The following is a 26,089-nucleotide window of genomic DNA, read 5'->3' as shown; positions in this document are numbered from 1 at the left end:
TGAAAACTCCTTTGTGCGAGGCTCTTTTTGCTTTTGCAAGTAGAGCTGAAGTTCATCAATGTTCCTGCTACTGGTTTGAGTGTTAGAATGCCTTCATCATCATCCACAGTAGTAGAAGTGGTCTGGGATTAGCATTACCTACATTAAGAGCAGCATCATCAAATATATTTACATAATAATTATATAATTGTCGTAAAGAATCATTTAGCTTGTTCGTACAAACATATATATATTTGGGGTTTCAGTTGATCCAATCTCCATATAAGTATATAAAGCATTGATTAATTGGTGACAATCAGACATCTTAATAGAATGATTTAAAATATCACCAATTAAGTAAATCGGAGTAATTGGAAAGAAATATTGTTTGAATTTTGCTTGCATTTTTTCAACGGCATCCTTATATTTTTCTTTCTTCTTAAATTCAAAGAGTAGAAAAGAAATTTCAGCTATATGTGCTAAAGTCATAGTAACAGTAGGGTAATAGCTCCAGAAACTCAACAGTAGCTGTATAAAATTTATGTAAAAATTTAACAACATCATTAATGGCCTCCCAAGTAGTAGTTGTTAACATACGGTTTGGATCAGTACAATGCGCATTAGCAACTTCAGTTATTGAGAATCTATATTTGTAGCAACATTTTAAAAATATATATGTATAATTCCATCTAGTAACAATTTCGTCTTGGCATGAATCTGGGCTTATGGTTATGCTCGGTACACTTATTCTTAAATTCCCTCATTCTAGATGGTCTATTATTTCCTTGAATAACACCAACTGCTCTTCTAACATGAGTAATCTCAGTTGAAAATAAATCAAGGCCACTTTTAACAATTAAATTATAAACATGACAAGCACACCTAATATAAAAAATTTCGTCAAGTGGTGGTTGCAAATGCAGTTTTAATATTGAAATTGCGGCATTATTGTTAGAAGCATTATCAAAAGACATACACAATACTTTTTTCTTAAGATTATAAAATTCAACAACTTCGCAAATAGTAGTACTTATAAACACAACAGTATGACTTTGATCTTCATCATATTTAAAAGCGATAATACGTTTTTGCATACAATAATTATCATCTATCCAATGACATGTAATTGTCAAATAATCATTTCCATTAACAGCATGGCCAATATCAGAAGTTAGAGAAACTCGACAAGGAAGGTGGCTAAACAAATAACGTATTTATGTTTGATATTATCCATGAATTCTAAAGATATCAGATCTACAAGTACTTCTAGGGATATCTTTAAATAAAGGATTATAAATCCTTTGAATATACATAATAAGATATGACGAAGAAGCAAAAGAAAAAGGTAGACAACCCAAAGCAATCATTTTTGCTAACTCCTAACGATCTTTCATTTTATCATATTTTATAAGACCTCCAGTCATAGGGTTTAGAGTTGCTTGATTTTCATCTCCATCAGAGCCCCATTCTATACAATACTCAATTCTCATATGTCTACTAAGTGTCCCAATCCCCCCTATTTGTCCTCCAGTCATATGTTTAAAATTTCCATTACAAAGTCTGCATTTAACTCTATCAGTACCTACTATTTCGTCAAAAAAATTCCAAACCTTACTTCTTTTTCTCTGATTAGTAGTCGGGGCCATAGGTGGTCTACTACTAGCACCACGACCACCACCCCTGCTACCAACTCCAACACTACTAGGTGTAAGTGGTGTCTCATCTTCAATTTCTAATTGATTATCTTCTATACCGAAATCTTCCTGTAATTGTTCATATTCTATATTATTATCAGGTAATGTTTCAGAAATATGTTCAGAGTCATTTAAATTACTACCAGATGCTGAAGTACTACCTCTTTTTCTATTTCCCGATTAGTAACCTTATTACAAACTCTTTTTGTAGCATTAAACATATTGTAAAAATTTAACTACTAGCAAAAATTAAATATGCAAATAAAATAGTAAATAAGAGAAAGAGTTGGAGGGAGTGCACCGAATTCGGTAATAAATTGAACACTTGATGATTTCGCAACTCCAATGTTACCACGAAGAAACGTTAATTGTTCAAACTCAAACTTCAAATTCAAATAACAAATAATACGATAAATGAAATTCCAAAAAAATGAGAGCCAAATACTTGATTGCACTTTAGGTGAAGAATGAGAGAATGATAATTGAATATGAGTTTGAGAAACGAGAGATAAGTGAAGAAATGAAGAAGATGGGGGGGGTGTATTTATAATTTTTTAAAGGGCTAATTAGGTAATTACAAAAAGTGTTAAATTTAAAAAAATGACCCAAAAATGGGCTATTTGTGCAAAACAGCCATTGGGCAACAGCCCCTTGGCCCAGCAGACCGTTGCCAACGGTCAGAAAGTCAGAAACAATTAAAAAAAATTAAAAGTAGCCGTTAAACCTGTCTGGGTCGGTCCGGGCCGGGCCGGTTAACTGGTTCTACAGTGAATCGCGTTGATCGGGTTTGACCGGTCCGGTTAACCGATGGAACTTAAGTGATCAGACCAACCCCCCTTACCCCATTAACCCAGCCCACCCGGCCCCCTTTGTACCGGTCCGGGCCGGTTCCAGTTTCAATCGGACTGGGCCGGTCCGGAAATGGGTTGACCCGACCCGTTAGACACCCTTCAAATTGCAGAATCACTCTTAATATCAGAGGTACAAGAGAGATAGTACAGTAGCCATATTCTATAACGACTGTACGATAGAGCCAGTTAGAAGAGTATCAGCCTTATAAGAAGTCAGTATGAAGCTCCCACCGGATTGTGTATGCACTAGAGGTGCAAGTATTATAATAGAGCTTCAAGTTGTGGATGTGAATTATACATATGTGGAAGGGAGGTCATGAAAGATATAGAAAATGTGATGCGAGATTTTAAGGTAAGTAAGGTAAAGGTGAACAATGTACGAGAAACTCAAATGTAGAAGGTTGTGAATAGTCCATACTTCGGATAGAAGGCTAGAAGCACTAGGATTCAGTATCCAGGAATGATAGCAGCATCGCTAGTGGAATATCTTCCAGCCTATGGTTTTAGTAACTGAAGTGAAGGAACACCAGTACGAGGATCATGTGTTAGCTCATTATAGGGACACAACCCCTCAGAAGGAGAAGACACCATTTGAGATTACAGAAGATGGGGTCCTCAGGTATCGAGGACGATTATGTGTCCCTAATGTTGTAGGGCTGCATCAGCAGATTATGGGAGAAACTCACTATTCTCGTTTTTCTATCCATCCAGGAGCAACAAATATGTATCGTGATATCAGGGAAATATATTAGTAGGGAGGAATGAAAAAGGATATAGCGGAGATTGTTGCTCAGTGCCCTAACTGTCACCAGGTTAAGATTGAGAATCAAAAACCCGGTGGATTATTGCAGGCTATAGAAATTTCGGCTTGAAAGTGGGAAGTACACCCTCCGTCCAATTTATGTGAACCTGTTTAACTGCGCACGAAGTTTAAGAAAAAATGAAGACTTTTGGAATTTATGGTCTTAAACAAGTCAAAAAGGGGCACAGAGTAGTTGCGTGGTTATAAAACCTTCTCATTAAGGGTAGAATTGTAAGTTTAATGTAACGACCCGACCGGTCGTTTTGAGCATTTGCACTTCGCTTGCCAGTTCTCGGGCAAGACTAGCCCGGTATGATGTATTATGACATATGTAAATCGTTGGTTTTGGTTTTCGGGATAATCGGAATAGATTTGGAATAATAATTCTCAATTTGAAGCTTTAAATTTGAAAGATTTGATCAAGTTTTGACTTTTTAGTATATGATCTCAAATTTGGATTTTTATGATTTGGTTAGCTCCGTTAGGTGATTTGGGACTTAGGAGCGTGATCAAAATGTAATTTGGAGGTCCGTGGTAGATTTAGGCTTGAATTGGCGAAATTGGAATTTTGGCGTTTTCCGGTTGGTAGTGAAAATTTTGATATCGGTGTCGGAATGGAATTCCGGAAATTGGAGTAGGTTCGATGTGTCATTTTGTGACGTGTGTGCAAAATTTCAGGTCATTCGGACGAGGTTTGATAGACTTTTTGATCGAATGCGGAATTCGGAAGTTTTGGAATCATTAGGCTTGAATTCGAGGGTGTTTTGATGATTCGATGTTGTTTTGAGTGCACCGAAGATTGGTACAAGTTTGAATAGTGGTATATGACTTGTTCGTACTTTTGGTTGAGGTCCCGGGAGCCTCGGGATGATTTCGGATGGTTATCGGGAAGTTTGGAAGTTAGAGTTTGCAGCTGAAGCTGCTGAGTTTGTGTCATAACCGCACCTGCGGATTGGGGACCGCAGGTGCAATCCGCAGAAGCGGCATTTTGATCGTAGGAGCGAAGGCCAGTTGGTTGGGCATGCATCGCAGATGCGGAAGTTATTGCGCACCTGCGAGCCCGCAGATGCGGTGGTTTGATCGCAGGTGCAGATGAGGAGTTTAAGTGAAATTTCACAGAAGCAGATTTTTGTCGCAGGTGCGGGGGTCGCAGGTGTGGTATTGGACCGCAGATGCGGAACCCCTGGGCAGAACATATAAATTCTTGCCTTCGCGATTTTTAGGCCATTTCTCACCATTTTTGCTCGGCCTTGAAGCTTTTTGAGAGAGATTGAAGAGGGATTTGAAGGGAAATACTTGGAGGTAAGGTTTTTGAACCTAAAACGCGATTCTATGTTGACTTTCAATTGTTTAAGCATGAAATTTATGGGATTAAAGGTGAAAAATTGGAAAGTTAGGGCTTGAAATTGGAGAGGTAAAATTGGGGATTTGAGGGACTATTTGAGGTCCGATTTTGATGTTCTTGGTATGTATGGACTCGTGGGAGGATAAAGATTATACTGATGTGATTTTTATCAGATTCTGAGATGTGGGCCCAGGGTTCGGGTTTGGCCAATTTCGGGATTTTGAGTTTAATTTGATAATTTTCACGTGGGCTTTATCCCTTTGGCATGTATTGATGATATGATTCTTATTTTGGATAGATTCGAGGTGATTTGAGGCCGAGTCGAGCGGAAAGGGCATCACGATGTAGATGTTCGTCCGGTTCGAGGTAAGTAATGATTGTAAATGTTATCCTAAGGGTATGAAACCCCAGATTTCACATCGTTGTGCTACTTTGAGGTGAAACACACGCTAGATGACGAGCGTGGGGTCATGCACTGTCGGGGGTTGTGACTTGGTCAGTCCCCTGCAACTGTTAAGTCGCGTTATTTGATTGAAAATTGTTTGATATCATTGTGTTTTGGAAAATATTACTATGTTTTGGGCTTAATGCCATATTTGGGCCTTGTGCCAACTGTTTGGACCCTTAGGGGCTTTTTACTACTGTTTCCTCACTGTTTTGGGTTAATATCTACACTTAGTCAGGCTACGTTTTACTGATTTCATAACTCAGTCTCTATTACTCTGTTTTTATGCATAAGATGATATTTTGGGCTGAGCACCCTGTTTTACTAATAGTCCGAGTGGCTTGTGAGGTTGATGACTGAGAGGGACCGAGGGTCTGATTGTGAGGTTGATGACTAAGGGAGGCCGAGGGCCTGGTAGTGAGGATTATATATATGTATGGATCGGGCTGCACACCGCAGCGATATTATATATATATATATATATATATATATATATATATATATATATATATATGAATCGGGCTGCACGCCGCAGCGATATTATGTATATTTATTGGATCGGGCTGCACGCCGCAGCGATATAGCGCTTGGGCTGTAGGAGCCCCTCCGGAGTCTGCACACCCTTAGTGAGCGCAGTCGACTATATATATGGATCGGGCTGCACGCCGCAGCAGTTATTATAAGGTACCAATTGAGCGTGAGTGCCGAGTGTGAGCATTGATTGATGAGAGTTGAGTAATGAGTGACTGAAAGGCCTGCTCGAGGGGCTATATATACACATATACGAGTGATTCTTTGCCTGAGGGGCTTGTTTATGAAATTGCTGTTTTCACTCCTCCTTAAAGTGAGTCTCTATTGAATATGTTGATTAAATTACCGATTTCACTCACATTTATAGTGAGCCTCTATTGAAAATGTTAAACATATGTTTTGAACAACTTTCATTGAAACTGGATTTTTACGAGATGTTCGGAATTTAATCACTGATTTGGCTTTATTATTTCCTCTGGGATTTTTTTCTGTTATGAGGTGTATATGATTTAGGTTTGCCCAAGGGGCTGTATACGAACTACGTTTTGCCCGAGGGGCCGATTATGATTTTCATCACTTTCACTATGAATTACATTGAACCTCTACTGAAACTATTAGAAAGCCATTTTTCAAAGGATTTTACTGAAATCGGAGTTTAATGAGATGTTTTGATTTTTATCCTGTTTTGGAAACATACTGTACCCACTGTGGTGCTATGACGTGGTTTACATGATTTCTTACTGCTCAGTCTTTATTTACTTTTATTACTTACTGAGTTGGCGTACTCACATTACTCACTACACCTTGTGTGCAGATTCAGGTATTTCTGAACCCAGTAGCGGGTGTTGATTACTCGGTGGCAGGTTCATCGGAGTTAGTAAGGTAGCTATCTGGCGATCGCAACCCTGATTTCCTCCCTCTACATTCTTCCTTAGTTGTATTCATTGATTTTTTTTCCTGGCCATGTTGGTCTTATGTTGTCAGACAGTGGTGGTAGATGCTCATGACTAGTGACACCCCGATGTTGGGCTTGTGTTATGTTTTCCGCACTGATTATTACTCATATTATGAGGTTTCTTGTTAATAAAAATAACTTTTATAGAATAATGGTTTGACTTGAGAATGGTGTCGGTTGGCCTAGTTTCACGATAGGCACCATCACGACCGGGTAGGTTTTAGGGTCGTGACAAGTTTGTATCAAAGGCTAGGTTACATAGGTCTCGCGAGTCATGAGCAGATTTAGTAGAGTCTCGCAGATCGGTACGGAGACGTCTGTACTTATCCTTGGGAGGCTGCAGAACCTTTAGGAAAACTTTACCTTCTTGAATTCTTATCGTGCGACATTGATTCATCTTGAAATGTAACTCTTGAAATTCCTTCCACACGTTCGTATGCCCGCATGAGCGCTCGGTATCAGTTGTGCATCGACGGCTTGTGATTCCCCAAATCGAGGGGTGATATGGGATTTCTATGTATTGATGTTTGGCCAGTCTGGAGGACTTGAGGTCGGGCTTTGCTTGTAGCTTGAGCTATGAGGTTTTTGTTGTGTGAGCACGTGTTTTTGGACTCATATGTCCGATAAGTGTCCATATTAGTGGAAGTGATGGCTGGATGGCTATGTGATGAGCATGATGTGACTGCGTGATGTGTTCATATGATTTAGATGTGATAAGAAGAGTCTACATGAGGGTAGGATTAATGATTTAGTGCTTGATTTCCATCTTGGTTTGATGTGTAGCCCCGAGTTATGGGTGTGGTGAAGGATCTTTTCATGTTGTCTAGTTGTGGAATGAAGTAAATTTCATGTCGTGATATGAGTTCAGACTCAGGAAGGGTAAGTGATCGGGTAATAGTTATGATTATGGAAGAGTATAGAGAGATACCAGTTTGAGGCTAAGCAAGTGGATTATCTCCTGCAGAGTATTCTGAGGTTTGTGTGATCCTTATGTCGTTGGTTGGGAGTCCTCTTTTATCAGTGAATTGTACGTGTTGCAGTTTAAGTTTGGATCGCATAGAAGAGTTGTCTTAACTGTTACGAGGTGAATGCGAGGTTCGCAAATGATTTCAAATACGAGATGGTATGTGTCGCATGAGCTTATGAGGGATTTAGTTGAATCTCACTATGGTACTATAGCAGTGATAGAGTATAGGCATTATAATTTATTATGTGTTTTGACCTATGGCGTCGAGCCAAGTGGGGGAGTCTGCTATTAATTAGTCGATTGCACGGTTATGTGTGGTGTTAGTTCCAATTTGAGGTATACTAGTGAATCGGCAATGGCTTGAAGAGGTTGAGAGCGAGGATGACTTGAGTATGGGAAAATTCGGATAAAGGTTAGGTTATGCTGTATGGGTACATGAGAAATATTGAATGATCTAGTTGTTGTTTGTATGGCTTAGAAGAATGGGATTACTTCCTGGGGTGTCGGAGTGCTAATGGAGCACATGTCGTTCAGCCCATTTGATCAGTATAATTGAGTTTTGAGCAGAGTGGACGACTCCCAAGAATGGTTCTAATGGATTCATGATGTATATGTAATAATTGGGAATCTTCAGGATGTGTATTTGGCTAGAAACTGAGATTTATATTGGAGGGTGTCAGGACTTGTGACATTTCTATATCCTTATGAATTCTATATACCAGTATCAAGAAAGCGAAGGTAATGGCTTTAGATTCGCAAAGTGATCTCTTCAGAGCGTGTATCTCAGTTGTGGTACTGTAGGGGTGCTTCAGAAGAGTACAACGATTTATAGGCCTTAGGGCGGTGTAGTCTTATGCTTAGGCTCTCGTGTGGTGAGTCTGAGTTGAGAGATTGCGGTATTATGGCGAGGAGAAGTATCAAATAGAAGGTAATTGAGAAGGAACTTGGATAAATAGGATCTCTTGGTAATAGGTCGGATCGGCATTGTAAGGAATACGATTAGTTCTTTGGATGCTTCTGAGGTAATGAGTTTCCACAGGTGTTTCATGGAAAAGCTCTTGGGTTTTGGTGATATGCGTAGCTTGGTCGAGTTAAGAGGATTCAGTCCTGACGGTTTGGTCTTGTGCAAATGGAATTCGGAGAGTTCTTGATGGTTTCTACCACGGTTAGAGATGTATATTTTCTACTGGCGTGAGGGGCATGAGATGTATAGTGATTTTCTTCTAGATGGGATCAAATGGAAAGTTCTTGGCTAGTTGAGTACGTAGTTGCTTGTGGCTTGGAGTGGATATGAAGTTCTTACGTTTATCCTAGGATGGTATGGTATATGCGCTATGCTATGTAGGATTGAGATTTGCATATGTGAGATCACGGTTCAGTTCTGAAAGGAAGGTCATAAATTCTTAGGCAGCATGGATAGTTTCGAATGATTAGGCAAATAATAATGCTAATTGGTATGTATTGATGAGGGTATACATTTCATAAAGGGCAATGTGGTTGAGTGATGGATACCTCATTGGTATTGCGGCACTCTCTTGTTTGATCGATTGCTGGAGTTCAGATTTTTGCCTTGTGGCACAGAAAATTTTTTAGGAGTACCCTAGTGGGATGATTAAATATTGGAGATGTGTTAGATATTCGGGCGTTAGAGTTGGGATCAGATATGATGATTTGTGTGCTTTATGGATTTGGAGACTGGGAATTCTCATTAACGGGTTATTTCGTGGTTATGGACTGTGAAGATGTGGGCAAGATAGTCAGATGATAGTATGTGCTAAGATTCAGTCATTGTGAACTTTCGGATAGTTATTTATCTATTGTGGGTGACCAGAATTGACTTGGGTTTCATTTGTAGGCCCAACATGGATGTGTGTTCTGCACCGGGTCGGATTTGTTGACTCCGAACTGCTATTGTTGAGGGATGTGCCGTTCGATTGTTGTTGAGCTTATTCGTGTTCTAGAGTGATCTATGAGTTACTCTCCTGTGTTACGAGGAGTTGTAATTGGTGGTTATATGCACATATGATGCGGTTTCATTTGGCCTTTATAGCGGGATTTGAATGAGACGGGTATTTGGGTGTTGCATGATTTGTTGCGCATTGGATATGTTCTTTCGGACTGGTGTGGCATTGTGTCATTTGCTTCTCCATGGTTATGGTGATTCACTTTTGGGTGCTAGGCATCAAATTGCGCTTGGTTGATGATTTTGAGCATGGTGACTTGGGGTTCATGTGAACCAGTGTTTGGATAGGGTCGAACATTGCGGGGAAGTTATGCTGAGCTATGATCCTTCGGGTTAGATTCGTGTGTTCTGGTTCTACGATGTGTGATGGGTTCTCAGCAATGTGTTGTGGTGGTACTGGTGAGCTTGCGGTACAGCTCTCTCATTTGATTCACTTTCCATGATTTGAGTACATTTGGACCGTTGCTTTTTGGTGCACGGATTGTGGCATTAGATTGTATTGATGTGTCATGTCACCTGAGCAGTCATGTTGGATGAGATGAGGTCATTGAACCCAGAATGAATACTTTCGGATTCGATTTCAGCATGTTGGAAGGATAATATCGGGATTCGGCTTAGAAATTTACTATGGTCCTTGCCAAAGGGGAGGGAGATTCATGGATGGTTGATCTGAGGAATGGTTACGACTTTCTGCGTGTTTCATTTATCATTAGCAGCATACGGAAGTGTTGGATTGAGGCTTTATTTGATAAGAGGTTTATAATTGATATTCGGTGGTTTTGAGCAACTGCTGTGATTAGAAGTTACCGCTACGAGTGTTTGAGTTATGTGGTATATCATGTAATTGCATCTAAGGTTGCAGGTATGGTTTGTTACAACTTGTTCGGACTTATTCAGAGTATAGATGTGAGATTATGATCTTATAGATGAGTTTGGAAATGGAAATTTGGTTCTAAGATTCATGGGCTTGGTTGGATTGTGAAATTTCAATTATGATGTGTTATCGGACCTATATGGGATAGGGTGACGTGGGATCGCCTAGGGTATGTGAATAGTAAGGTTACACAGCGATTTGATGGTTTTCGGAACAACTATGGGCACGTTCGAGGACAAACGTATGTTTAAGTGGGGGAGGATGTAACGACCCAACCGATCGTTTTGAGCATTTGCACTTTGCTCGCCAGTTCTCGGGCAAGACTAGCCCCGTATGATGTATTATGACTTATGTAAATCGTTGGTTTTGGTTTTCAGCATAATCGGAATAGATTTGGAAGAATAATTCTCAATTTGAAAGGTTTGACCAAGTTTTGACTTTTTAGTATATGATCCTGAATTTGGATTTTTATGATTTGATTAGCTCTGTTAGGTGATTTAGGACTTAAGAGCGTGATCGGAATGTAATTTGGAGGTCCGTGGTAGATTTAGGCTTGAATTGGCGAAATTGGAATTTTGGCATTTTTCGGTTGGTAGTGGAAAATTTGATATCGGGGTCGGAATGGAATTTCGGAAATTGGAGTAGGTTCAATGTGTCATTTTTGACGTGTGTGCAAAATTTCAAGTCATTCGGACGAGGTTTGATAAACTTTTTGATCGAATGCGAAATTCGGAAGTTTTGGAATCCTTAGGCTTGAATCCGAGGGTGTTTTGATGATTCGATGTTGTTTTGAGTGCTCCGAAGATTGGTACAAGTTTGAATAGTGGTATATGACTTGTTCGTACTTTTGGTTGAGGTCCCGGGGGCCTCGAGATGATTTTGGATGGTTATCGGTAAGTTTGGAAGTTAGAGTTTGCAGCTAAAGCTGCTGAGTTTCTGTCATAACCGCACCTGCGGATTAGGGACCGCAGGTGCGAGCCGCAGAAGCAGCATTTTGATCGCAGGAGTGAAGGCCAGTTGGTTGGGCATGCATCGCAGATGCGGAAGTTATTGCCCACCTGCGAGCCCGCAGATGCGGTGGTTTGATCGCAGGTGCGGATGATGAGTTTAAGTGAAATTTCGCAGAAGTGGATTTTCGTCGCAGGTGTGGTATTGGACCGCAGATGCGGAACCCCTGGGCAGAACATATAAATTCTTGCCTTCGCGATTTTTAGGCCATTTCTCACCATTTTTGCTCGGCCTTGAAGCTTTTTGAGAGAGATTGAAGAGGGATTTGAAGGGAAACACTTGGAGGTAAGGTTTTTGAACCTAAAACTCGATTCTATGTTGATTTTCAATTGTTTAAGCATGAAATTTATGGGATTAAAGGTGAAAAATTGGGAAGTTTGGGCTTGAAATTGGAAAGGTAAATTGAGGATTTGAGGGACCATTTGAGGTCCGATTTTGATGTTCTTGGTATGTATGGACTCGTGGGAGGATAAGGATTCTATTGATGTGATTTTTATTGGATTCCCGGATTTCACATCGTTGTGCTACTTTGAGGTGACACACACGCTAGATGACGAGTGTGGGGTCGAGGCTGTGACTTGGTCCATCCCGTGCGACTGTTAAGTCGCATATTTGATTGAAAATTGTTTGATATCATTGTGTTTTGGAAAATATTACTATGTTTTGGGCTGAATGCCATATTTGGGCCTTGTGCCAACTGTTTGGACCCTTAGGGGCGTTTTCCTACTGTTTCCTCACTGTTTTGGGTTAATATGATGATATTTTGGGCAGAGCACCCTGTTTTACTGATAGTCCGAGTGGCTTGTCAGGCTGATGACTGATAGGGACCGAGGGTCTGATTGTGAGGTTGATGACTGAGGGAGGCCGAGGGCCTGGTGGTGAGGATTATATATATGTGTGGATCGGGGTGCATGATCACGCCCAACTATGCCTTCTAAAAGACAAAGCGGTCGTTGCAAATATAATCCGGTTTTAAGTCCGGAGTCGAATCTCAGGGAACTAACCTATCTATTACAACTCGTTAGCAATGCTATTATCAACTCAACCAATTTCTAGATACAAGATTTTTATCAATCGATCTTGGTTTTTTTGTTTAACTACTTCAAATAATATGAGAAATAACAATATGCTAGATTAAAGATAATTCAATGGTAAAAAGGTCTAGGGCAGTGATTTCCCCAATTGCTAGTTTAGGTCTTGACTCTTTCACTATAATCTCGCCGTAATACTATATGAGGATGATGAGCTATGGGTTGTCGTAATTATCTCTCGATCAACTACGATAATTAACTAGAGCATTCTCTCGAACTACTCTAGCTAACAATATATGTAGCTCTAATTTATCCCACCAAAGTTTCGTTATCTCTAAACCCACTTTTAAGTTCAAGTAATGAATCTCTTCAATTACCCAAAAGTGGTGTTGTTCAACAACATTCTAACCTAATATTCTTTCTCAAGCAATATGAGGCAATAAGACACGATTAATCAAGGGCCCATTCAATTAATCACCATACAAAACGTAGATGAACAATCATAGAATAATTCCGGCTCGATTATAATAAGTTGAGTCTAAACTTCAACCAACAATTGGTTCCATCAACCCTAGATAATTGTTTAGCTACTCATAACAAAATAAGATAAAACTACAAAGTTGTTCATAATGTATAATTGCAAGAATTAAAAGGAGATAGAAAAACTCTAATGTTTGGTTGATCTTCTCACACTTGTTCTTGCCTCCAAAGTAGTCTAAAAACAAGCTTAATCTTCTTCTTGGGCGAGCTTCTAAAGTTTATAAGGGTTTGGAACAAGTTTTTCCCGAATTTACACTTTGGTCCCCAATTTCCTGGCAGTTGAACAGTTCACTGCGGCGCGGCAAGACCGCAGCGCGACCGCGGTGAATGCTGAACATTCTGCCTCGCGTAATTGATCTGCCGCGGTTCCACCGTGACCGCGGTGGATTTCACCTCAGTCCATTTTTGCTTCTTTATGCTCGGGTGCTTCTTGATTATGTGTTTTCTTCACATTATTGACTCCAAAACACTCCGTAGTGCTTCCTCACTTAGATTATTCCCTGCAAGGCAAAAGAACACCAATTAGAGTATTTTTTTTATCAATTTGCCTATAAAACAACAATAAAGCATGGTATTATTAAGGTGTAAATATCATCTATATAGCCTAATATCAACACCCCACACTTAAATCATTGCTAGTCCTCGAGCAATCTCCCACACTCTATCAAAGTTCCTTCCCTAAGCTTTTCCCTTAACGAATCACACCTTGAACAATTTACCAAAGTTACACCTAGCAGTGAACAACCTTTGCCTCAGAAGTCGAATCTCTCGTACCATACAATATTCGCACTTACTCAAACTTCTCTATACAGAAGTCAAGACTTACCTCTCCTTTGTGAATCACATGCCCTCACATCACACAAGAGAGTAGTTCCACAATTAATAAGATTAAAAACAATTAGGAACTCAGATGGACAAAATTTGTTCACTCTCCAAAAGAACATTCACATGCCACAAAGATGCACCATAGGCTTGCCCGTAGTGTAATATACTCTACTAATCAAGCCTATCCAGTCTAAGATCAATTAGGACTTCATTTGGTTGTAATGTAGGCTAAGGGATGGGTAGGATATATTTGGATATAGTGACTAACCTCCCTAAGCACTTTTCATACAAAACACATTAACATTCCATATCATTCTTATGTCAACCAGACATTCCCCACAATTTATTTATCACATCCCATTCCTTTAGGTGAATTTGTATCAAGCTACCACTTATCAACTACTACATTTATTCACTTTTTTTTCGTGGCGCTTCTTCTTTTATTCTTCAAAACTGCACCTTTCCTCTATTTCATTGGCTCCACTCAAAACCAAACCACCACCCCACACTTTAACTTTTGCATATGTCAAGGTCATTCAAGTGCTCATGGGAGGTAAATGGGTTCAAACAGAAGGCTATTCAAACAATTGGGTAATGTTCGCAATGTGGTTGCCAAAGAAACAGGCTTATAGGCTCAACGGGGTTAATTACGATGTATTACATTCAGGTGGGTTTACGTTATATATCTGGCTTACAAAGAAATGCCTATATCACTTCTAAGACTAAATGAAGCTACTATTTCACTTTGCAAACACACAGGGCAAGTTCTAGGCATCAAATGTAAAGCATAGAATACAGTATAGCTCGCAGACACATGGCATATGACTCACTTCGGATTGATTTATCAAGACATTCTCTTTTGAGTGTTCAAGTCAGCTACAAACATACAACTGTAAGGCACTTTAGCAAGAGTCAACCATTGAGACTAGGCGTTACACTCTAGTGTCGATTGTGTTCAGATGTATTAACGCCAAGGGATTCTCTTTCTATTTCAGCTCGTAGCCCATAAATGCTAACTAAAACTAAAAACAAAATAAACAAATACTACCTACACCCTGTTCAAGCTAAACCCTTGAAAAGAACCATGGCCCAAAGAAAAACCAAGGGGGAGTTACTACACTACCTAAGAATAAAATAAAAAAAATTAAAAAAATCTTTTTGGTATTTTCTCTAGACTAACTTCCCTCAAGAACTGTCTCAATTATCCGTCATCAGGAAGAGTCCTTATATTCATTTTTTTTTGTTCGACTTATGACCTTCAAGAGACCCGTCGAAAGGTGTCCGTCTTTGGGCCAAGTCAAAGTTAATTACATGACCCTACCATACCAATCAAACAAAAATAAAGCAACATCATACAAAGTTACACAATCTATTTACAACAACATCATACAACAATAGCCATCCCCCACCCCACACTAAAAAATATGGCATGTCCCCATGTCAACAAAGAAAGAGCAGAGTAAGGAAGGGGGACTTCCCTGAAGATCAATCCTGATCAGAGACGGTGCCAGGATCGAGGTGATATGCTCGTCCTAGCGCTCGAAGCCATCCCATAATCTTCTTCTCCGACTTTGCTTGTTGAGTGGTCAGAGTGTCAACTCTGGTGCCCAAGTCTGTGACAGAGGTGCGGAGACCAGCCATTTCCTGCTCCAGAGCTGTCAGGCGGTTACTTCGGCGGGGTTGTGATGTGCCCGCCTCTTCAACTTTTGTGGGTGGTGGGACCTCAGCTGCCTCAACATCATCATCATCAGATTCATCATCCGAGTCATCAACATGCACCACCGGCTCTATCCCAATTCTAATTTTTCTTGCCAGGAACGGGGCTTTCATTGGCAATTTCCCATCAGCTCTAAGGTTTTCAAGGACTCTAGCAGCACGGCACAGCTTGGTGACTAGAGAAGGGAAGTAGAAGCCTTTGAGAAACTCAGGTGATCTAATGAACATCTTGTCATGGAGGAGTCAGGCCACATCAAAATCCCTGTGTGCCATGAAACAGTAGATCGCTGCCGCTCATGGTTGATTGACATCGGTTGTATTGCTGGAGGGTAACAGACGACTGTTGATAATTGTGAGCCAACACTTAGCCTCCCAATTGAGAGACCGGGAGTTGAGTGTGATCGGGGGCTTTATCCATATGTATTCTCTGTCTGGCACACAAATAGTTTCAAGAAGAGTTGCCCACAAGGCACTTGATCGGCTATAAGCACGATAATCATCATATTCCCCCCTGAACACTAGCAGTCGGTATACCCTGCGGATGGCCTCGATGGATGCATTTACCCGGGTATTGCATACAGTGACGACCCCACACTCATGTTCCGGGCAGTTAGCATAGAATTTTCTTACCACCTGAACATTGGCCTCCTCCGGTTCCTCAAAGAAGATGTCCAGCTGACACCTCCTCAACTCATGAAAGATATTCGAGCATTCCACCTCTAAGGCTTCCCGGTCAATATGCACCTCATGTAACAATTTCTTGGCCGCCTTTGCATTGTACCTGTCCTCCGCCGGTTTGGAGACAAACCTAGTGCTGTCAAACTGTGGTGCACCGGCTTGACTCCTAGCTCTCGAGGAACTTCCCGGTCCACTAGCGGAGGATCTGGTGTTGTGTCGCTTCCTAGATGGATGTATTTTACCTGTCAAACAGAGAAACGCCTATCAGTGAGGGTGTGAGATGGGTGAGATATGGGTGGTTACTCAGACTTCACCACAGCCATATTCACATTAGCCCTTATAACTTCACTAGGGCAATTCCACAAACACCTTGTGGGAAAGACAATTCCTCACACATACAACCCATATGGATACTTCAATGTTTCTCCCAAATCACAAGTGGTACTACACCATTACACCCCACAACAATTAATTCAACACCCACAAACATCTACCTCTCCACCACATTATACACAGAGCCCTTTAACAAGCACCTACCAAGACAAAATTCAAAAGAAAAAGAACAAAAAGAAACCTACTAGAATTACTACACCATTACAACATGAAACTACATAAAAACTAAAATAACATACAAAAAATGAGGTAAGGGAGAAGAGACATACCTTGATGGAAGGGATAAGGAAAGGAGTGGGGGTTGGGGGAAGTAGGATGAGTGAAGAAGAAGAAGAAGAAGAAGAGAAGAGGGATTTTGGGAGTTAGGGTTTAGAGAGAGAGAGAGAAATTAGGAGTTCTTGGGCGGGTGGGGTGAATGTATTAGGGGGGAGTTAAGATATAAAATATAAGAAGAAGAAAAGAAAGAAAAAGAAAAAGAAAAATAAATAAAAAATAAAAACTTACATGTTGCCCACCGCGGTCTTACCGCGGCCGCGGTGGGTGAAATAACGTGAGGCAGAATCATTGCCTCTCACCGCGGTCGCGGTGGGTTGGACAACTTTGAGGCAGAATCATCGCCTCTCACCGCGGTCCTGCCGCGGTCCTGCCGCGCTCGCGGCGCTGCCCAATTTTTTTTTTTATAACAAGAAGTTACATAAGAAACAGAAACTACAACATTCGTGGGTTGCCTCCCACGCAGCGCCTGATTTAACGTCGCGGCACGACGCAGGCTCGGAGCATCACTCCTCATTCACGTACTGGGCTCTTCCAACATTATTATCTCTCTGTCCCCTTTTTCATTTGCCATTCTAAGGTAATGTTTCAACCTCTGACCATTCACTGTGAACTTATTCGTCCCATCCTCTTATTCAATCTCAACAGCTCCACTTGGGAACACTTGCAGCACTCTGAAGGGTCCTGACCATCGGGACTTCAACTTACCCGGAAACAATCTCAATCTGGAGTTGTATAACAACACTAGCTCTCCAGATTTGAAGTTTCGGTCCACGATGTGTTTGTCATGTATCAGCTTCATCCGTTCTTTGTATAATCTGGCACTCTCGAATGCCTGGAACCTAAATTCCTCTAGCTCGTGTAACCCAGTGACTCTGTTAGTGCCTGCTGTCTCCATGTCCAAGTTCAACTGCCGCAATGCCCAAAGTGCTTTGTGCTCAAGCTCTACCGGGAGGTGACATGCCTTTCCAAACACCAACTTGTACGGTGACATACCAATTGGAGTTTTGAAGGCTGTGCGGTACGCCCACAATGCATCATCTAGCTTCCTTGCCCAATCAGTCCTTGTTGCATTCACTGTTTCAGTAAGGACACTTTTAATCTCCCTGTTGGACACTTCAACTTGCCCGCTCGACTGTGGGTGGTACGGGGTGGTCACCTTATGACGAACTCCATACTTCTCCAACAGCCTTGCGAATGCTCTATTGCAGAAATGTGTTCCGCCATCACTGAGTATAGCTCTTAGGGTGCCAAAACGTGTGAAAATGTTCTTCTTCAGAAAGCATGTTACCCCTTTAGCATCATTGGTCGGGAGAGCCACTGCTTCGACCCACTTGGAGACGTAGTCAACTGCTACCAATATGTACTTGTTACCATACGAGCTGGCAAATGGCCCCATGAAGTCGATCCCCCACATGTCAAAAACCTCCACCTCTTGAATTGTGGTCATTGGCATCTCGTGTCTGCGAGATATGTTGCCTGTCCTCTGGCATTCATCGCAACTTTTGACCCAAGCATGGTCATCCTTGAACAGAGTTCGCCAATACAAGCCCGACTCCAACACCTTAGCTGTTGTGCGAATTCCTCCGAAGTGTCCACCATATGGTGAAGCATGGCAAGCCTGCAAAACAGAATTTTGATCTTTCTCGAGGATACACCGCGCGGATCATGTTATTTACACAGATTTTAAACAATAGAGGTTCATCCCAATAATAAGACCGACAATCACGAAAGAACTTTTTCTTTTGAATAGAGGAGAGTTCATGAGGTACAATACCACTTGCTAAATAATTAGCAATGTCAGCATACCACGGTGCCTCTTCCATTGTCATTGCTAGTAGTTGTTCATCCGGGAATGTCTCTGTTATATCCTCGACCTCTACCTTCTTTTCAGCTCCTTCCAACCTTGAGAGGTGGTCAGCGACTTGGTTCTCTGTCCCTTTTCTGTCACGTATCTCCAAATCGAATTCTTGTAACAGAAGAACCCAGCGAATCAAGCGTGGCTTTGACTCCTTTTTTTCTATCAGGTACCTAATTGCTGCATGGTCAGTGTAAACAATAACTTTTGAGCCAATCAAGTATGACCTGAATTTGTAGAATGCAAAAATGACAGCCAACATCTCCTTTTCCGTCACGGTGTAATTGAGTTGTGCACCGCTTAGCGTTCTGCTTGCATAGTAAATCGGGTGCATCAGTTTATCTTTTCGCTGCCCCAAGACTGCTCCTATAGCATAATCACTTGCATCGCACATGAGCTCAAACGGTTGCTCCCATTGGGTGCAACAATGATGGGTGCAGTCACCAATCTCTTCTTCAGCTCCTCAAATGCCAACCTGCAATCATTAGAAAACACAAAGGGGTGATCCTTTTCAAGGAGTTTACATAACGGGTTAGCAATCTTGGAGAAATCTTTTATGAATCGCCTGTAGAACCCGGCGTGCCCAAGGAAACTTCTCACCGCCTTGACTGAAGTAGGCGGTGGCAACTTCTCAATCACGTCAACCTTAGCATGGTCAACCTCAATTCCCTTACTGGACACTCGATGCCCCAGGACTATCCCTTCTTGTACCATAAAATGGCACTTCTCCCAGTTCAGCACTAAATTTGTCTCCACACATCTTTTGAGCACTCTTCTTAAGTTGTGAAGACAGTCCTCGAATGAATCCCCCACCACGGAGAAATCATCCATAAAAACCTCCATAATGTCCTCCACCATGTCTGTGAAAATGGCTAACATGCACCGTTGAAATGTCGCCGGTGCATTGCAAAGCCCAAAAGGCATTCTCCGAAAGGCGAAGATGCCATACGGACAAGTGAATGATGTTTTCTCTCTGTCTTCGGGGGCTATTGAGATCTGATTGTACCCCGAATATCCATCCAAGAAACAAAAGTGCGATCGCCCGGCCAGCCTGTCCAACATTTGGTCAATGAATGGCAGGGGAAAGTGGTCCTTCCGGGTGGCTGTGTTCAATTTCCGGTAATCCATGCAAATCCGCCATCCCGTGACTGTACGAGTCGAGATCAACTCGTTGTTCTCATTTTGTACGACCGTCATTCCCCCTTTTTCGGCACACATTGAACAGGGCTGACCCAATTGCTGTCAGAGATGGGGAAGATGATTCCCGCATCTAACCATTTGATCACTTCCTTCTTCACCACCTCTTTCATATTCGGGTTCAGCCTTCGTTGATGTTCTCTGGAAGGTTTGTGCCCTTCTTCCAAGAGAATCTTGTGCATACAGAAGGCTGGGCTGATACCCTTTATGTCTGCCATGGTCCAACCAATGGCAGTCTTACATTCCTGTAGTACCTGTAGGAGCTGCTCTACCTGCACATCTAGCAAACCGGATGATATAATAACAGGCAAAGTAGAATCAGGCCCTAAGAAAACGTACCTGAGGTGAGCTGGGAGTGGTTTCAGCTCCAGCTTGGGTGGTTCCTCTACTGATGGTTTTGCTGGAGGTGTAGCCCTTTTTTCTAAATCTAGGGACTCGAACTGAGGTTCCCTTTTCCAGAATCCTTGGCCTTCAAGCTCCATGACCCACTCAGCTAACCCTTTACCATCCATCTCCTCTAAATTTGTTAGGCAGGCCTCCAATGGATCTTTAGCAGTCAGGGTCACATCATCTTCGTGCAGGATCACATCCACTGCCTCCACTAGGGAGCAATTAGCATATTCACTGGGTCTCCTCATGGATTGCTAAACGTTGAATATGACTTCTTCATCGTTCAGCCTCATTTTTAATTCCCCAGTTTCACAATCGATCAGTGCTCTCCCAGTGGCTAAGAATGGCCTCCCTAAAATGATAGGTATCTCCTCATCTACCTGACAATCCAGAATAACAAAGTCTGCAGGGAACACAAACTTCCCCACTTGTACCAACACATCATCAAGAATCCCAGTTGGCCTTTTAACCGTGCGGTCAGCCAGTTGCAACAGCATCGAAGTCGGTCTAGCTCTACCAATGCCCAGTTTGGTGTATATGGCCAGAGGCATCAAATTTATGCTGGCTCCTAAGTCACATAATGCTTTTGCAAAGGCATAACTCCCAATAGTGCACGGAATAGTAAAGCTACCTGGGTCAGACATCTTTTGAGCCATGGGTCTTGTCACGACTGCGCTGCAGGTCTGTGTCAGAGTTACCGTGGATAGGTCCTAAAAATCAAACTTTCGTGACATTAGGTCCTCCATCATCTTTGCATAGCCTGGCATCTCCCTCAAGGCATCCATCAAAGGAATATTCAACTGAATTTGACGCAGCATCTCCATAAATTTCCTGTATTGATCTTCCTTCTTTTGTTTTGCCAATCTCTGAGGGAAGGGTGCAGGTATCACCCTTTGTGCACTGCTTGCTGGCTTCTCTCTATTGGTGTTCTGTGGCACAAGAGGTACCACATGTTCTACAGCTTGTTCATCACCGTAGCCATACCCTTTTCATCCTGACCCTGTTCAACCACCACTTCAGTAAGTTCTACCGGTTCATCTACCTCTAATGGAACTGGAGTGGCTAGCGTAGTCTCCTTGCTGGCTTGTGCAACTTCCTGTTCTTTGTCTAAATCTCTCCCATTCTGGAGACTTACTGCCATCAGCTGATTCGGGTTTTGCTCCTTGGGGTTAATGTTTGTGTCCGCTGGCAATGTTCCCTGGGGGCGGTGTTTAAGCCATAGACAGCTGCCCCAACTGAGTTTCAATGTTCTTTATTGCTGAGTCATGCACTGCCAACTTTTCCTGCATCTTACCATTTGTTCCAATGAGTTGTTGAAGCATACCCCTGATCTCCACCATGTTGTTATCTTGTTGCTGAGGAGGTGGCTGATATGTCAACTGTTGCTGATTTTGCTGTGGATAGCCCTGTTGTCTCTGATATGGTACTGGCACCATTTGGCCTTGGGGTTGCATACCTCCAGGCTGTGGCATGTTTGGTCTGTATTGCTGATTTGGTGCCGGTCTCCACTGCTGTCCTCCTTGTCTCTGACCCCCAAAGTTGTTGACATAATTCATATCTTCTCTTACCCCTTGATTGTCACCTTCTCCACTCCATGAACACACATAAGACTGATTAACACAGGGTGTACACAGTCCTCCATTTGTTGTGTCAACAATATGCACCTGCTTTGTACCCATCTCATCAATCTTCTTTGTCAATATACTCATCTGAGTCATGAGTGTGGCTATGTTCTCTGCATGCGAATTATTTGGGTCAAGAGGAACTGAATGCACTATGGGTGCCAGTGTTGTACCTCTAGTCATCCACCCCGAATTCTGGGACATCTTGTCAAGAAGGACTTTGCACTCGGTGAATGTCTTACTCAAAAATGCACCTCCAGCTGAAGCATCCACATTGGCCTTTAGATTGTCAGCTAACCCCATGTAGAACCTCTGGCCGAGCATCTGGTCTGGAATACCATGGTGAGGACACTTCACTAGCATCCCTTTGAATCTTTCCCAAGTTTCCTGCAAGGTCTCAGTCGGCTGCTGCTTGTACTGCAATATTTCATCAATCTGCCTTGCAGTCTTATTGGGCGGGTAGAACTTATTCAGGAACTGCTTGACTAATTCCTCCCAGGTGACAATGGAATTAATAGGGAGCGAATTTAACCAAGTCTGAGCTTCCCCAGTCACAGAGAACGGGAACAGTAACAGCTTGATAGCTTCCGGGGTCACATTAGGCTGCCTTTGGGTCACACAAATCGACAGAAAATTTTTCAAGTGTTGCTGAGGGTCTTCAATGTGTGACCCAGAGAACAATCCCTTATTCTACAGAAGATGCAGCATGTTGTTGGTGATCTGGAATGTCTCCGCTTGAATTGGGGGCACAGCTATGGCAGTAGCCAGGTTGTCAGCTGTAGGCTCTGCCCAATCATAAAGTGCAGCTTCTGGCATAAGAGGTGCCACTACTCTGACGTTTGGGGCATCTGGCGCATCCCCAACGTTTCCATTGACGTTCTCTATGTCACCCATGTCAAATTCAAGCTGGTGTGGTTGTTGTGATTGTTGGTTCTTCTTGTTGGCACGGTTCAATGCCCTGAATGTTTTCTCGGGGTCTGAGAGTCCTTCAAGCAGTTCTCCAGTCCTCGAAGAATTTCTAGGCATACACCTGAATTCCACAAGAGTTCAAACGTGAGAATTTCAATGAAAAGATTGTTTAACACCTTCGAAAATTGATTTAAACTAATAATTCTAACACTACTTCTAAGTTGTAATAAATAACACCGTTAGTTCCCCGGCAACGGCGCCAAAATTTGATCACGCCCAACTATGCCTTCTAAAAGACAAAGCGGTCGTTGCAAATATAATCCGATTTTAAGTCCGGAGTCGAATCCACAGGGAACTAACCTATCTATTACAACTCTTTGGCAATGCTATTATCAACTCAACCAATTTCTAGATGCAAGATTTTTATCAATCAATCTTGGGTTTTTGTTTAACTACTTCAAATAATATGAGAAATAACAATATGCTAGATTAAAGATAATTCAATGGTAAAAAGGTCTAGGGCAGTGATTTCCCCAATTGCTAGTTTAGGTCTTGACTCTTTCGCTATAATCTCGCCGTAATACTATATGAGGATGATGAGCTATGGGTTGTCGTAACTATCTCTCGATCAACTACGATAATTTACTATAGCATTCTCTCGAACTGCTCTAACTAACAATATATGCAGCTCTAATTTATCCCACCAAAGTTTCGTTATCTCTAAACCCACTTTTAAGTTCAAGTAATGAATCTCTTCAATTACCCAAAAGTGGTGTTGTTCAACAATATTCTAACCTAATATTCTTTCTCAAGCAATATGAGGCAATTAGACACGATTAATCAAGGGCCCATTCAATTAATCACCATACAAAACGTAGTTGAACAATCATAGAATAATTCAGCTCGATTATAATAAGTTGAGTCAAAACTTCAACCAACAATTGGTTCCATCAACCCTAGATAATTGTTTAGCTACTCATAACAAAATAAGATAAAACTACAAAGTTGTTCACAATGTATAATTGCAATAATTAAAAGGAGATAGAAAAACTCTAATGTTTGGTTGATCTTCTCACACTTGTTCTTGCCTCCAAAGTAGTCTAAAAACAAGCTTAATCTTCTTCTTGGGCGAGCTTCCAAAGTTTATAAGGGTTTGGAACAAGTTTTTCCCGAATTTACACTTTGGTCCCCAATTTCCTGGCAGTTGAACAGTTCACCGCGGCCGCGGCAAGACCGAGGCGCGACCGCGGTGAATGCTGAACATTCTGCCTCGCGTAATTGATCAGCCGCGGTTCTACCGCGACCGCGGTGGATTTCACCTCAGTCCATTTTTGCTTCTTTATGCTCGGGTGCTTCTTGATTGGGCGTTTTCTTCACATTATTGACTCCAAAACACTCCGCAGTGCTTCCTCACTTAGATTATTCCCTGCAAGGCAAAAGAACACCAATTAGAGCATTTTGTTATCAATTTACCCATAAAACAACAATAAAGCATGGTATTATTAAGGTGTAAATATCATCTATATAGCCTAATATCAGTGCACGCTACAGCGATATTATATATATGTATGGATCGAGCTGCACGCCGTAGCGATATTATGTATATTTATGAATCGGGCTGCACGCCGCAGCAATATTATATAGATATTGGATTAGGCTGCAAGCCGCAGCGATATAGCGCTTGGGCTGTAGGAGCTCCTCCGGAGTCTGCAAACCCCTAGTGAGCGCAGTCGACTATTTATATGGATCGGGCTGCACGCCGCAGCGATATATGGAGTCGCGTCGGTTATTATAAGGTACCTATCGAGCGTGAGTGTTGAGTGTGAGCGCTAATTGATGAGAGTTGAGTCATGAGTGACTGAGAGGCTTGCCCGAGGGGCTATATATACACAATACAAGTGATGCTTTGCCTGAGGGGCTTGTTTATGAAATTACTGTTCACTCCTCCTAAAAGTGACTCTCTATTGAATATGTTGATTAAATTACCGATTTCACTCACCTTTATACTGAGCCTCTATTGAAAATGTTAAACAAATGTTTTGAATAACTTTCATTGAAACTGGATTTTTACGAGATGTTCGAAATTTAATCACTGATTTGGCTTTTTTTTCCTCTGGGATTTTTTTTCTGTTATGAGGTGTATATGATTTAGGCTTGCCCAAGGGGCTGTATACGAACTACGTTTTGCCCGAGGGGCCGATTATGATTTTCATCACTTTCACTATGAATTACATTGAACCTCTACTGAAACTGTTAGAACGCCATTTTTCAAAGGATTTTACTGAAATCGGAGTTTAATGAGATGATTTGATTTTTATCCTGTTTTGGAAACATACTGTACCCACTGTGGTGTTATGACGTGGTTTACGTGATTTCTTACTGCTCAGTCTTTATTTACTTTTATTACTTACTGAGTTGGTGTACTCACATTACTCCCTACACCTTGTGTGCAGATTTAGGTGTTTCTGAACCCGGTAGCGGGTGTTGATTACTCAGTGGCAGGTTCATCGAAGTTAGCAAGGTAGATGCCTGGCGATCGCAGCCCTGCTTTCCTCCCTCTACATTCTTCCTTAGTTGTATTCATTGATTTTTTTTCCCGGCCATGTTGGTCTTATGTTGTCAAATAGTGGTAGTAGATGCACATGACTAGTGACACCCCGATGTCGGGCTTGTGTTTTATATTTTCCGCACTGATTATTTAGACTTATATTATGAGGTTTCTTGTTAATAAAAATGACTTTTATAGAATAATGGTTTGACTTGGGAATGGTGTCGGCTAGCCTAGTTTCACGATTGGCGCCATCACGACCGGGTCGGTTATAGGGTCGTGATATTTAAGCTAAATTATTTCCAAATTTAGAAAGGGGTTATTCTTTGTGGAACGAACCAAAACGAAAATAGGTTTACATAAACTGGAACGGAGGGAGTAATCAATATGGATTTCATCGTAGGCTTACCTCGTACCTAGTGTAAGTTCGATTCCATATGGGTGATTGTTGACAGACTTACAAAATCAGCCCATTTTTTGCCTATGAGGACTACATGTTTCGCAGAGGATTATGCAAGACTTTACATTAAGGAGATAGTACGACTTCATGGTGTCCCTATATCTATTATCTCAGATAGAGGTGATCAGTTTACAGCTAATTTCTGGAGGTCTTCCAAAAAGGATTGGGTACTCAGGTAAATCATAGAACAGCATTTCACCCCCAGACAGACAAGCAGGCTGAGCGTACTATTCAG

General features: G+C 41.7%; 1 pseudogene; it reads right to left on the bottom strand.

The window, feature by feature from the left end:
• On the bottom strand, positions 15,821–22,831 carry LOC109224381 (annotated as a pseudogene).

This window comes from Nicotiana attenuata, chromosome 3, assembly GCF_001879085.1.
Source record: "Nicotiana attenuata strain UT chromosome 3, NIATTr2, whole genome shotgun sequence".
NCBI classification, from domain to species: Eukaryota; Viridiplantae; Streptophyta; class Magnoliopsida; order Solanales; family Solanaceae; genus Nicotiana; species Nicotiana attenuata.
Note: the sequence above shows the minus strand (reverse complement) of the source record. Positions and strands in the feature narration are given on the sequence as shown.